The sequence below is a fragment of the Bubalus kerabau genome, chromosome 8, assembly GCF_029407905.1.
Source record: "Bubalus kerabau isolate K-KA32 ecotype Philippines breed swamp buffalo chromosome 8, PCC_UOA_SB_1v2, whole genome shotgun sequence".
NCBI classification, from domain to species: domain Eukaryota; kingdom Metazoa; phylum Chordata; class Mammalia; order Artiodactyla; family Bovidae; genus Bubalus; species Bubalus kerabau.
In genome coordinates this window covers 3,078,151-3,092,899 of record NC_073631.1, presented here as the reverse complement: position 1 = coordinate 3,092,899, position 14,749 = coordinate 3,078,151, and the positions used below count along the sequence as shown (strand labels likewise).

Sequence of the window (14,749 nt, the reverse complement as noted above, 5' to 3'; positions counted from 1 at the left end):
CCACACGCACAGGAGAAGGGAAAACCGCATGGACAAGTCTTTGCTCTCTAGGAGTGCCCTAGTGAACCTCAGTCTATGGGGAATGTTCTTGGCTCCAACGGGGACATCTCTGTCTGGGAAGCTGCATACCCAACATAGAGACACAGAGACCTGATTCTCTCTGTGCAGCTTTGACGCTGTCGTTCAAACAACAAACTTAGAACCCGTACAATGCTCTCCCTTACCACTGAGAGAGTTATCATTGCTGTAGCCCTTCGCAGTTTCTGGAAATCGGCACACAAACACTTCTCCAAGTAGGCCTGAGTTCAAGTTCAGATGAACATGCAATGGCGGAGCTGAGGCCAGTAAGGCACCAGTCAGGTGTCACACACTCTGGCAGCCTGCTCCTCCAGGGACAGTAAGGCCTCTATTTCCCTTCAGGAGGCTCGCTTGCCTTACTTCCTGTGAACAGCGTTTCCCAGCCTGGGCGGAAAGCAGTTCCTGGAGATCTTTTCTCAGGGGCTGTTTCCCCGGAGTTGGGGCGGACCTCGGGGACCCAACTCACAGGGGAAGGCAAAACCAAAAGGACAGGTCTATGCTCTGTAGGAGAGCTCTAGTGAACCTCATTTCTCAGGAACATTCTGGGCTCCTATAGAGAAACCACTGTGTGTGAAGCTACACACCCAACGTAGGGGCAAAAGGAGCCAGATTCTTTCCTTGGGGTGCTGATGCTTTGTGGCAAAGCACCTGCTTGAGAATCCATCAGCTTAGGCTTCCCTCGCCTTGACAGAGGTCTCATTGCTGCAGCCCTTGGCAGTTTGCAAAGAAGAGGACCCTTACCCTTCATAAAGTGGGCCCTTGTCCTAGTTTGAAAGGAAAGGCAAGAGCTGAGCTGAGGCCAATAAGGCGCCAGTCAAGTCTGACATATTCCCGAAGCCTGCTCCTTCATGGAAAATAACGCTGGAATCTAGGAATGTCTCTGCAAGGCTGGCAAAGGGCAGTCAGGAGCCTGCACCCTGCCTCTGGAATTACCGATTTCTGAGCAGATCTTGAGGTCTCCTTTAGGAGAATCTAACTCTTTCCTTCCATATTGAGACTTCCCAAAACAGGCGGGTCGGCTGCCTCTTCGTGCCCGAAGGAGGCTTTCTTTTCCTGCCTCCTATAAACCCAGCTTCCCAGGCTCTGGGAAAAGCGGATCTTGAAGATCTTTTCTCAGGGGTTGTTTCCACGGAGCTGGGGCTAAGCCCGGAGACCCAAACGCACAGGGGAAGAAAAACCAGATGGACAAGTCTTTGCTCTCTAGGAGAGCTCTAGTGAACCTCACTCTGTCAGGAACATTCTTGATTCATATGGAGACACCCCTGTGAGCGAAGCTGTGTACCCAACATGGGGGCAGAGAGAGCCTGATTCTCTCTGTGTACCTTTAAAGCTGTCGTTCAAAAAACACCTTGAAAATCCATACAATGCTCTTCCTTACCCGTGACAGAGTTCTCATTGCTGTAGCCCTTGGCAGTTTTTAGAAATCCGCACCCAAACCCTTCTCCAAGTAGTCCTGGGTCCTAGTTCGGAGGAACATGCAATGGCGGAGCTGAGGCCAGTAAGGCACCAGTCACGTCTTACACACTCTGGCAGCCTGATCGTCCAGGGACAGTAAGGCCTCTTTTTCCCTGCAGGAGGCTCACTTGACTTGCCTCCTGTGAGCTGCGTTTCCCAGCCTGGGGGAAAAGCGGTCCCTGGAGATCTTTTCTCAGGGGCTCCTTCCCCGGAGCTGGGGAGGACCTCGAGGACCCAACTCACAGGGGAAGGCGAAACCACATGGACAGGTCTATGCTCTGTAGGAGAATTCTAGTGAACCTCATTTCTCAGGAACATTCTAGGCTCCTATAGAGACACCTCTGTGTGTGAAGCTACACACCCAACATAGGGTCAAATGGAGCCTGATTCTCTCCGTGGAGTGCTGAGGCTTTGTGGCAAAGCACCTGCTTGAGAATCCATCCACTTAGGCTTCCCTAGCCCTGACAGAGGTCTCATTCCTGTAGCCCTTGGCAGTTTGGAAAGAAGAAGACCCTTACCCTTCATAAAGTAGGCCTTTGTCCTAGTTTGAATGGAAAGGTAATAGCTGAGCTGAGGCCAATAAGGCGCCTGCCAGCTCTGACATACTCCCGTAGCCTGCACCTTCATGGAAAATAACTCTAGAATCTGGGAATGTCTTTGCAAGGCTGGCAAAGGGCAGTCAGGAACCAGCACCCTGCCTCTGGAATTACCGACTTCTGATCAGATCTGGAGGTCTCCTTTAGGAGAAGCTAACACATTCTTTCCAAATAGAGGCTTCCAAACAGGCCGGTTGGCTGCCTCTTCGTGCCCAAAGGAGGCCTGCTTTTCTCGCATCCTATGAAGCCCCGTTCCCAGCCTCTGGGAAAAGCAGATCTTGAAGATATTTTATCAGAGGTTGTTTCCATGGCGCTGGGGCCAGGCCAGAGACCCAATCGCACAGGGGAAGGAAAACCACATGGACAAGTCTTTGCTCTCCAGGAGACCTCTAAGTGAAACTTACTCTGTCAAGAACGTTCTTGACTCCCATGGAGACACCCCTGTGTGTGAAGCTGCGTACCCAACAAGGGGGCACAGAGAGCCTGATTCTCTCTTTGCAGCTTTGAGGCTGTCATTCAAACAACAGCTTGAGAATCCATACAATGCTCTCCCTTACCTCTGAGAGAGTTCTCATTGCTGTAGCCCTGGGCAGTTTTTAGAAAACCGCACCCAAACACTTCACCAAGTAGGCCTGGGTCCTGGTTTGGATGGCCATGCAATGGCGGAGCTGAGGTCAGTAAGGCACCAGTCAGGTGTCACACACTCTGGTAGCCTGCTCCTCCAGGGACAGTAAGGCCACTTTTTCCCTGTGGGAGGCTCGCTTGCCTTGCCTACTGTGAACTGCATTTCCCAGCCTGGGTGAAAAGCGGTTCCTGGAGATCTTTTCTAAGGAGCTGAATCTCCGGAGCTGGGGTGGACCTCGGGGACCCAACGCACAGGGGAAGGCAAAACCACATGGACAGGTCTATGCTCTGTAGGAGACCTTAGAGAATCTCATGTCTTAGGAACATTCTTGGCTCATACCGAGACACCTCTGTGTGTAAAGCTACACACCGAACATAGGGGCAAAGGGAGCCTGATTCTCTCCGTGGGGTGCTGATGCTTTGTGGCAAAGCACCTGTTTGAGAATCCATCCGCTTACGCTTCCCTCGCCTTGACAGAGGTCTCATTGCTGTGTCTCTTGGCACTTTGGAAAGAAGCAGACCCTTACGCTTCACCAAGTAGGCCCTGATCCTAGTTTGAAAGGAAAGGCAATAGCTGAGCTGAGGCCAGTAAAGCACCCGTCAACTCTGACATATTCCCGATGCCTGCTCCTTCATGGAAAATAATGCTAGAATCTAGGAATGTCTTTGCAAGGCTGGCAAAGGGCAGTCAGGAACCTCGACCCTGCCTCTGGAATTTCTATCTTCTGAGCAGATCTGGAGGTCTCCTTCTGGAGAAGCTAACCCATTTCTTGCAAATAGAGGCTTCCAAACACAGGCCGGTTGGCTGCCTCTTCTTGCCCGAAGGAGGCTTGCTTTTCCTGCCTCCTATGATCCCTGGTTCCCAGCATGGGGGAAAAGTAGATTCTTGGAGATCTTTGCTCAGGGGTTGTTTCCACGGAGCTGGGGTTGTGCCCGGAGACCCACACGTACAGGGGAAGGCAAAACCACATAAACAAGTCTTTGCTCTCTAAGAGAGCTCTAGTGAACCTCAGTCTTTGACGAACGTTCTTGCCTCCTATGGGGACACCTCTGTGTGTGAAACTGCGTACCCAACATGGGGGCAGAGAGCCTGATTCTCTCTATGCAGGTTTAATGCTGTCGTTCAGAAAACAGCTTGAGAATCCATACAATTCTCGCCCTTACCTCTGAAAGAGTTCTCATTGCAGTAGCCCTTGGCAGTTTGTAGAAATCTGCACCTAAACCCTTCTCCAAGTAGGCCTGAGTCCCAGTTCAGAGGAACAAGCAATGGCGGAGCTGAGACCAGTATGGCACCAGTCAGTTTTCACACACTCTGGCAGCCTGCTCCTCCAGGGACAGTAAGGCTTCTTTTTCTCTGCAGGAGGCTCACTTGCCTTACTTCCTGTGAACAGCTTTTCCCAGCCTGGGCGAAAAGAGGTTCCTGGAGATCTTTTCTCAGGGGCTGTTTTCCCGGAGCTGGGGCGGACCTCGGGGACCCAACTCACAGGGGAAGGCGAAACCACATGTACAGGTGAGCACTCGGTAGGAGAGCTCTTGTGAGCCTCATCTCTCAGTAATATTCTTGGCTCCTGTAGAGACACCACTGTGTGTGAAGCTACACACCCCACATAGGGGCAAAGGGAGCCTGATTCTCTCCGTGGGGTGCTGATGCTTGGTGGCAAAGAACCTTCTTGAGAATCCATCTGCTTACGCTTCCCTCGCATTTACAAAGGTCTCATTGCTGTAGCCCTCGGCAGTTTGGAAAGAAGAAGACCCTTACCCTTCATAAAGTAGGGCCTTGTCCTGCTTTGAATGGAAAGGCAATAGCTGAGCTGAGGCCAATAAGGTGCCAGTCAAGTCTGACATATTCCCGAAGCCTGCTTCTTCAGGAAGATAACGGTAGAATCTAGGAATGTCTTTGCAAGGCTGGCAAAGGGCAGTCAGGACCCTGCACACTGCCTCTGGAATTACCGACTTCTGAGCAGATCTGGAGGTCTCCCTTAGGGGAAGCTAACCCATTCTTCCAAATAGAGGCTTCCAAACGCAGGCCGCTTGGCTGCCTCTTGCTCTCTGAAGGAGGCCTGCTTTTCCCGCCTCCTATGAACCCCACATCCCAGCCTCTGGGAAAAGCGGATCTTGAAGATCTTTTCTCAGGGGTTGTTTCCACGGAGCTGGGGCCGAGCCTGGAGCCCCAAACGCACAGGGGAAGAAAAACCACATGGACAAGTCTTTGCTCTCTAGGAGAGCTCTAGTGAATCTCACTCTGTCAGGAAAATTCTTGTTTCCTATGGAGACACCGCTTTCTGTGAAGCTGTGTACTGAACATGGAGACACAGAGTCTGATTCTCTCTGTGCAGCTTTGAAGCTGTCGTTCAAACAACAGCTTGAAAATCCATACAATTATCTTCCTTACCCGTGACACAGTTCTCATTGCTATACCCCTTGGAAGTATTTAGAAATCCATACCCAAACCCTTCTCCTAGTAGGCCTGGGTCCTAGTTCGAGGGACATGCAATGGCGGAGCTAAGGCCTGTAAGGCACCAGTCAGGTCTCACACACTCTTGCAGCCTGATCGTCCAGGGACACTAAGGCCTGTTGTGCCCTGCAGAAGGCTCGTTTGCATTACCTCCTGTGAACTGCATTTGCCAGCCTGGGGGAATAGCGGTCCCTGGAGATCTTTTCTCAGGGGCTCCTTCCCCTGAGCTGGCGCGGACCTCGGGGACCCACTCACAGGGCAAGGCAAAACCATATGGACTGGTCTATGCTCTGTAGCAGACCTCTAGTGAACCTCATCTCTCAGGAACATTCTTGGCTCCTATAGAGACATCTCTGTGTGTGAAGCTGCGTACCTAACATAGGGGCACAGAGAGCCTGATTCTCTCTGTTCATTTTGACGCTGTCGTTCAGAAAACAGCTTGAGAATCCATACAGTGCTCTCCCTTACCGCTGAGAGAATTCTCACTGCTGTAGCCCTTGGCACTTTGTAGAAATCCGCACCCAAACACTTCTCCAAGTAGTCCTCGGCCCTAGTTCGGAGGAACAGGCAATGGTGGAATGGAGGCCAGTAAGGCAACAGTCAGGTTTCACACACTCTGGCAGCCTGCTCCTCCAGGGACAGTAAGGCCTCTTTTTCTCTGTAGGAGATTCGCTTGTTACTTCCTGTGAACAGCGTTTCCCAGCCTCAGCGAAGCGGTTCCTGGAGATCTTTTCTCAGATACAGCTTCTCTGGAGGTGTGGCGGAACTCGGGGACCCAACTCACAGGGGAAGGCAAAACCACATGGACAGGTCTATGCTCTGTAGGAGAGGTTTAGTGAACCTAATCTCTCAGGAAAATTCTTGGCTCCTATAGAGACAACTCTGTGTGTGAAGCTACAGTCCCAACATTGGGGCACAGGGAGCTTGATTCTCTCCGTGGGGTGCTGATGCTTTGTAGTAAAGCACTTGCTTGAGAATCCATCCTCTTAGGCTTCCCTCGCCTTGACAGAGGTCTCATTGCTGTAGCCCTTGGCAGTTTGCAAAGAAGAAGACCCTTACCCTTCATAAAGTAGGCCCTTGTCCTGGTTTGAATGGAAAGTCAATAGCAGAGCTGAGGCCAATAAGGAGCCAGTCCTCTCTGACACATTCCCGAAGCCTGCTCCTTCATGGAATATAACTCTAGAATCTAGGAATGTCTTTGCAAGGCTGGCAAAGGGCAGTCAGGAACCTCGACCCTGCCTCTGGAATTACCGACTTCTGAGCAGATCTGGAGGTCTCCTTTAGGAGAAGCTAACCCATTCCTTCCAAATAGAGGCTTCAAAACACAGGCAAGTTGGCTGCCTTTCATGCCTGAAGGAGGCTTGCTTTTCTCTCCTCCTATGAACCCCAGTTCCCAGCCTCTGGGAAAAGCGTATCTTGAAGATATTTTCTCAGGGGTTGTTTCCACGGAGCTGGGGCCGAGCCCGGAGACCCAAAGGCACAGGGGAAGGCAAGACCACATAGACAGGTCTATTCTCTGTAGCAGATCTCTAGTGAACCTCATCTCTCAGGAACATTCTTGGCTCCTATAGAGACACCTCTGTGTGTGAAGCTGCGTACCTAACATAGGGGCACAGAGAGCCTGATTCTCTCTGTTCATTTTGATGCTGTCATTCAGAAAACAGCTAGAGAATACATAAAATGCTCTCCCTTACCGCTGAGAGAATTCTCACTGCTGTAGCCCTTGGCACTTTGTAGAAATCCGCACCCAAACGCTTCTCCAAGTAGGCCTGTGTCCTAGCTCGGATGAACAGGCAATGGCGGAGCTGAGGCCAGTAAGGCAACAGTCAGGTTTCACACACTCTGGCAGCCTGCTCCTCCAGGGACAGTAAGGCCTCTTTTTCTCTGCAGGAGATTCGCTTGCCTTACTTCCTGTGAACAGCGTTTCCCAGCCTCAGCGAAGCGGTTCCTGGAGATCTTTTCTCAGGGACAGTTTCCCCGGAGGTGTGGCGGACCTCGGGGTCCCAACTCACAGGGGAAGGCAAAACCACATGGACAGGTCTATGCTCTGTAGGAGAGGTTTAGTGAACCTAATCTCTCAGGAACATTCTTGGCTCCTATAGAAACAACTCTGTGTGTGAAGCTACACTCCCAACATTGGGGAACAGGGATCTTGGTTCTCTCCGTGGGGTGCTGATGCTTTGTAGTAAAGCACCTGCTTGAGAATCCATCCTCTTAGGCTTCCCTCGCCTTGACAGAGGTCTCATGGCTGTAGCCCTTGGCTGTTTCAAAGAAGAAGACCCTTACCCTTCATAAAGTAGGCCCTTGTCCTGGTTTGAATGGAAAGGCAATAGCTGAGCTGAGGCCAATAAGGAGCCAGCCCCGTCTGACACATTCCCGAAGCCTGCTCCTTCATGGAAAATAACTGTAGAATCTAGGAATATCTTTGCAAGGCTAGCAAAGGGCAGTCAGGAACCAGCAACCTGCCTCTGGAATTACCGACTTCTGAGCAGATCTGGAGGTCTCCTTTTGGAGAAGCTAACCCATTCCTTCCAAATAGAGGCTTCAAAACACAGGTAGGTTGGCTGCATTTTCGTTCCCGATGGAGTTGTGCTTTTCTCTCCTCCTACGAACCCCGGTTCCCAACACTGGGAAAAGCGGTTGTTGAAGATATTTTCTCAGGGGTTGTTTCCACGGAGCTGGGGCCGAGCCCGGAGACCCAAACGCACAGGGGAAGGCAAGACCACATGGACAAGCCTTTGCTCTTTAGTATAGCTCTAGTGAACCTCACTCTGTCAGGAAATTTCTTGATTCCTACGGAGACACACCTGTGTGTGAAGCTGCGGGCACAGATAGCCTGATTCCCCCTGTGCAGCGCTGAGTCTGGGCGGCTAAGCAACAGCTTGGGAATGCAACCTGGGGCACTTCCCTTCGACAGAGCTCTCCTTCGGGCCCTAAGCCCTCTGCAAGGAGGCATGGATCATAGGTGCAAAGGGAAGGGAAGAGCGGAGCTGAGGCCAGTAAGGCGCCCGCCAGTCACGTCTCCCCCACTTCCGCAGTCTGTTCCTTCCCCTGCGCGAAAGCTAGAAGCTGGGAAGGGCTTGGCGAGGCTCGCCCAGGCAGAGCAGCCTCTCGGCCGGGGCTCTGTGATATCGTGCCTGGGCGCAGATCTGGAGCTCCGCCGGAGTGGAAGCTCATTCGGTCCTTCCCAATACAGGCTTGCAAGCACCCGACGGCGGCCTGACTCTATTCTCCCGCGTTCCTGGACTGGGCATCCAGGCCTGGGCACAAAGCACTGCCTGGAGCTCTTTGCTCAGGGGCTGGTTCCCCTACGCTGGGGCTGTGCTAGGGAGCCCAAACGCACAAGTCAAGGCCCCAAAACACATCCATACGTCTCTGCTCTGCAACAGAGCTCCAGGGAAGCCCAGTCTGGCAGGCGCTTTCTGGGCACAAACGGAGGAACACACTGGCTGTGGAGCTCCCTCCCCAAGACAGGGGCACTAGGACCCTGATTCCCTCCGTTTAGCGCTGAGTCTGGGTTGCCAAGCAACAGCTTGGGAACGCAGCCTGGGGCGCTTCCCTTCCCTCGGACAGAGCTCTCCTTGCGGTAGGCCTTGGTAGTTTGCATACAATGGGGCCCTAAGCCCTCTGCAAGTTGGCCTGGCTCCTAGGTCCAAAGGGCAGGCCAGAGCGGAGCTGAGGCTGTCAGGCTCCAGACACATCTCCCACACTCCTACATCCTGCTCCTACCCGGGCGTGAACGCTAGAAGCTGGGAAGGTACCGGGAGCGTGGCAGGGGTGGGGCGAACGCGGGCGGCGTGGGGCGGGGGTCGGCTCCTGGTGGGGGTAGGGGAGGGCTTCCCAGTTGTGCTCCCTGGGGTCGCCACTGCGGCTGGGAACGCGCCGGGAGCGCGGCAGGTGCGGGGCGGGGGTCCGGTTGTGGCGGGGGTCGGCTTATGGCGGGGATGGGGAGGGGTTCCGGGTTGTGCTCTCGGGGGTCGCAACTGCGGCTGGGAACGCCCATTTCATCCGCTCCTGGGTCCCCAAGGATCGCCATCCCGTGGGTGCAGTGGAGGGCTGCGGACCACCAGTAAGGGAACTGGGACTGCGTGGAGCAGGGAACCACGTATTCTGCCGTCTGTTGACATATTCTCGGAGCTCCCCAACCTGGCGGTCGCAGAAAGCCCTCGCCTTTGGGGTCAAGGCCTTTACCGCTCCACCCCTTTGCTGAAAAATCGCAGAGTCTGCGCGGTTTTTCCAAGCAGCCTAGTGTCCGCTGGAAGTCCAAGGGGCAGAACACTGAACTCTGGCCGGCTGGCCCAGCCCTGCTTCTGGCACTTTGTAAGCCAGCGGGCCCTTGAGCACCTGCTGGGATGGGAAAGGGAAGTGTCCACGGATTGCACCCTAGAAACTTAGTAGGGTGCATGGATTTCAAACCCCAGGGGCCGCCCAGGCAGAAAAGAAGGGGGGAGGGCACCTTGCTGCCCTTTCATGGCAGAATCTGTGGCTGTCCAGCTGCGTGGGCCTTTTCATGAGGACCCTGTGCAATAAAAGTTTGGTGTTTTGGAACTGAATAATTAGAACGTGTAAAAAGTTTAAATTATGTGGTGGTGTAATTAAAAAACAAAACAAAAAAAACACCAAGCTCCAAGTGTTTTGCAAATGGAGGTTTAAATATTGAAGGCCTGTTTTCCTTCCACTGTGGCATTCTATCAAGAAGTGTGCGGGATTTTTTTTTTTTTTAAGAAAAGTGTTCGAAGTGAGGGAAACAGGAAACCCAGAGGTGCCCCTGTAGTTTGGGGAAGGCCTTAGGAGGTCACTTGAAATGCTGCTGGCTGTGGGGGAGGGGGGCAGATGGGCTGTGCAGGCTTGTCCTTTGCATGCATGTTCTTGTGTGTAGAAACCCAGCTCGGAGCCATCTCCTGATGTGTAAGAATTTCGCAGACAAACCTTGAGCTAAGCAATGCATTTGTTCCTGAGGAAATGTTTGTCTTAAGCGATGTAAATATCCTATGTATTTCCGCTGGACTCTGGCTTCAGGTCGGTTCCCCCAATAGGCTCAGAAGCGACTTGAACAAAACAGCATGTTTTCCTCGTACCTTGTTCTCCTAATCTATGTTAAGGAAATGATATATTTGCCTGGAATACTGCCTTTCTTCAAGATTCATGTCAATCAGTTTTTGGCCCAGGATGACTCACCTGCTGCCAATGTGACCTCAAGGCATGTCTTGGGGGAGGGGCCTGGTGCCATTCCCTGAGACAGTGCCTTTCTTTCCTTAGCTGACTGCTAGTGCCTGTAGAATATCTGGCTAAAGACCAGCAGGGGGTACTCTTACTGCTCCCCCCACCCCGCCTCGAGTCTAAGTCAGCAGCTTTCTCTGTCTCTTTAATACTTTAATAACACTTGATGACACAAAAGCTCTGAGCGATCAAATCATATCGAATCTTCATTTCAGATTGAAGATGCATTCCATGGTATTGCCATCTTATGTCTTTCCATCGTTATGGAATATCTGTCCATGTATTCAGGATAGTTTTCAGCCAGGGTGTATAATTTCCAGTGTGCCAGTCTTGTCATCCTTGTTACATCCATGGCAAAGTGTTGTAATCATGTTGACATTATTGAAAGGGAATTTTTTAAAATTCCTTTTCAGATTATTATCTGCTAATGTATACAGATAAAACTGTGTAATCATTCGTTTTTATCAGTTTGGACAGCTTGATAGTCGTCTTTAATTTCTTTCCTTTCTCATACTTTAAGATTTTCCGGGCACCATACATGTACTGCCTCACCCCTAATCTCAGTCATGTGTTCAAAGAACTTCTGTCCTTTTATTTGTTTGTTTATTTTTTGCAACATTGAATTCGTTTTGACTATGCTGGGTGTTTGTTGCTAGATGGAAGTTTCTAGGACCTCTGGACTGCAGTCTGCCATCTCTTACTGACCTCTTGTTGACCTCTGCAGAATCCTGGTTGGCGGGAGCTTGTTAGTTCCTTGTTCCTTACCAGGACCTCCTGTGGTAAGTGTTTTCTCTTCTCTGTTGCCTGGTAAGGGTGGATGGTCATTGGCATCCCAAAGCTAGCTAGAAGTCAATTATTTAGGCAGGCTTGTGCATAGATATGGGAGAAGGCAATGGCACCCCACTCCAGTACTCTTGCATGGAAAATCCCATGGACGGAGGAGCCTGGTAGGCTGCAGTCCATGGGGTGGCTAAGAGTTGGACACCACTGAGCGACTTCACGTTCACTTTTCACTTTCATGCATGGGAGGAGGAAATGGCAAGCCACTGCAGTGTTCTTGCCTAGAGAACCCCAGGGACTGCGGGGCCTGGTGGGCTGCCGTCTATGGGGTCGCACAGAGTCGGACACGACTGAAACGACTTAGCAGCAGCAGCGGCGGCAGCAGCAGCAGAAGAAGTGCATCGATATCAAAAGGGTTGCAAACAGTCAGGAAGGATCACATATGTCACCGTGAAACACTACTTCTCCACTTAGCCAAGGCTACCAAAAGATTTATGTTCTAGGTCAACCTAGAAGAAATCACTTAAGAGGTAAAGAAACTTAAACTCCATTAGCAAAGGCAGTTCGATATCTCAAGAAAACTTGTGCTAGGCACAGAACTCTTTCCTGGGGGTCCACTTTCCCTACAACCCCCTTATCCCATTCTGTACCCATTCCTTTGCTTCTCCCATCTTGAAACTGCCACCTGTAAGACAGAACTACTTCGTTTTCCTTCCTCAAGTGCCATTGCATTCCACATACCTTCTTGTAATAAGAAGTCATACATTTCCCTTCAGCAAAAAAGAACTTACTTTTATATTGGCATTCGCTATAGCGTGCCCCCTCTCCCCCCACCCCCAAGAACAGAACAAAACAAAACAAAACAATTGCTTTCTTACATTTAACATGTCAGGATGGTGCCAGACACTATTCATGGAGAGTCAAAAATCTCTTTTGTTTCTGTGTAAAAGGGAGGTCCTTTCAAGTCGTGAATGTTTCAGAACTTTCATTTATTTGGAAATGACCTAGCTATTCAATACACTGTCGTCACAAGGATAGAAACACAGGTAACCAAAACACCTGGAGAAACGTTTGTCAGTTCAGTTCAGTTCAGTTGCTCAGTCGTGTCTGACTCTTTAGGACCCCGTGGCCTGAAGGACGCCAGCCTTCCGTGTCCGTCACCAGCTCCAGGGGCTTGCTCAAACTCATGTCCATCGAGTCAGTGATGCCATCCAACCATCTTATCCTCTGTCGTCCCCTTCTCCTCTGCCTTCAGTCAAGACTATGAGAGGCAGATATTTTAGAGTATAATTATTGTTAAGAGTTTGTCTAAAAGCTCATATCACATTTACATTTTTTACTTATGTTGTTGTCGTTTCCAGATACTTTCTTGCTGACAAGCTTGTGACAGATATAACAATAGAGCAATTTTTACCTCAAAAGAAACCTAGGCACTATGAACATGTTGTGCTTCATGTTGTTGACTCTTAGACATGTCTATAGTGGAGGAGCAAAACCAAAAATACTAGATATTTAATATTGACTAGTTCCCAGTTCACGGGACTCTGACATTCATTTAGGTCAATGTTTTCTTTTATTTCCAGCAGTTAGATTTGGAAGGGCTGCCTTGTCTTGAGACCACTGAAATCAGAACTCAGAACTTGAGCAATATTATCAAAAACCACAAGGCTCACACTGACACATACATAAATCCAGAGAGACAGACAAGACATCTTCCAGTTTTCTGCCTGAGATTTAAAATATTTCTTTGAGCCGGTCTTCTGGGGAGTGGGGGGGTGGGGGTGGCAGCGAGGCAGGCTTTGGTAACAAGCTAATTGTTGGTCATTGCATATGCAAAGAACCAGCTTTCCGGGTTCCAAGGAAAATAGTTTCCTTGGTAACCAACTTTGTCTGGTTCTATAGAATATCATGGCCCTCCTAGGTCAGGTCATCTTGCCTTTCTGTAGTCCTCGTTTTATCCCTAAATCATAGACAGCTTGGATTGTCTCTGTAGGGTGGATGTATTGTCCTCGTGTTTGACCTGGCGGCAGTAGCGAGGTCCGAGAGCCTCTCCTGGCACAGGGCGTGGGGGCGGGGTTCACCGGGAGCCCATGGTGAAGGTGGGCAGCGCGCCTGGAGCGCGCCAGGGGCGGGGAGAACCCGGGCAGCGCGGGTCGAGGTTCCGGTCGGGAGCGGGTGGGGGGCGGTCCTAGTTGTGCTCTCGAGGGTCGCCACTGCCCCTGGAAACGCGCCGGGAGCACGGCAGGGGCGGGGTGAACCCAGGCGGCGCGGGTCGGGAATCGGGTCGTGGCGGGGGTGGGGGGCGGTCCCAGTTGTGCTGTCGGGGGTCCCCACTGTGGCTGGGAAGGCACCGGGAGCACGGCAGGGGCGGGGCGAACCCGGGCGGCGCGGGGCGGGGGTCGGCTCCTGGCGGGGGTGGGGGAGGGCTTTCCAGTTGTGCTCTCGGGGGTCGCCATTGCGGCTGGGAATGCCCATTTCGTGCACTCCTGTGTCCCCAAGGATCGGCATCCATTGGGCGCAGTGGAGGGGTGCAGAACACAGATCAGGGCACTGGGACTGCGTGGAGCAGAGAACCACGTATTCCGCCCTCTGTTGGCACATTCTCGGAGCTCCCCAACCTGGCAGTCGCAGAAAAGCCTCGCCTTTGGGGTCAAGGCCTTTACCGCTCCACCGCTCTGCTGAAAAATCTCAGAGACTGCAAGGTTTTCCCAAGCAGCCTATTGTCCACTGGAAGTCCAAGGGACAGAACCCTGAACTCTGGCCGACTGGACGAGCCCTGCTTCTGGCACTTTGTAGGCCAGTGGGCCCTGGAGCACCTGCTGGGATGGGAAAGGGAAGGGTCCGCGAATTGCACCCTGGTGGCCGCCCAGGCAGCAAAGAAGGGGGGAGGGCACCTTGCTGCCCTTTCATGGCAGAGAGAATCTGTGGCTGTCCTGCTGCGTGGGCCTTTTCATGGGGACCTTGTGCAATAAAAGTTTGTCAGTGACCTTAGGGAACTTCCCAGTGTGCCTCTGAGAGGTGAGGGATGCTGTGGAGTTGGCGGGGCCTCTTGGGACTCCGCTGGGTTTGGCGCAATGGAAGAGGGCCTCATCTCGAGGGGAGGCAGGAACCTCAGGCTTCCTCTCCGTTTCGGACTCCGACCGCAGGGTCCCTGCAGAGGTGGGACAGGAGAGTCAGGCCTCGTCTTGTCTGAGGAAGGGAACTCCGCTTGCCTCTAGAGTTGTTCAGGGGGTCTCAGGCCCCTTGTCGAGCTGTGTGTGGAACCTGAGGGTTTTTCCGGACCATGCACAGGGTTGTCCGTGCCCCTTCCTGCTGTGCCTTCACCCACAGGGCTGCCTTCGAAGATGTGTCCGGGCATCGGGTTCTCATCAAGAGCCGACCGGGAAATCGGGGTCGTTCAGCATGAGGAACCACCCACGTGGATAGTCTCGAATATCCTCGTGAGGCAGGCCTCATCCTGAGGTGCGCCGGGAAGGCCAGGAACTCCTTCCAGACAAAGCAGGGGAATCGACTCTCCTGTCGCGATCAGGAGGGGAGAAGA

General features: G+C 52.1%; 1 long non-coding RNA gene across 1 annotated transcript in view; it reads left to right on the top strand.

The window, feature by feature from the left end:
• Positions 1 to 8,830: 8,830 nt before the first annotated feature.
• The window catches only part of LOC129658478 (uncharacterized), a 65,963-nt gene continuing 60,044 nt past the window's right edge, over positions 8,831 to 14,749 (top strand). Inside the window, exon 1 of the long non-coding RNA XR_008717357.1 lies at positions 8,831 to 8,965. This is a non-coding gene — a long non-coding RNA (uncharacterized LOC129658478). The remainder of the gene's footprint in view (positions 8,966 to 14,749) is intronic.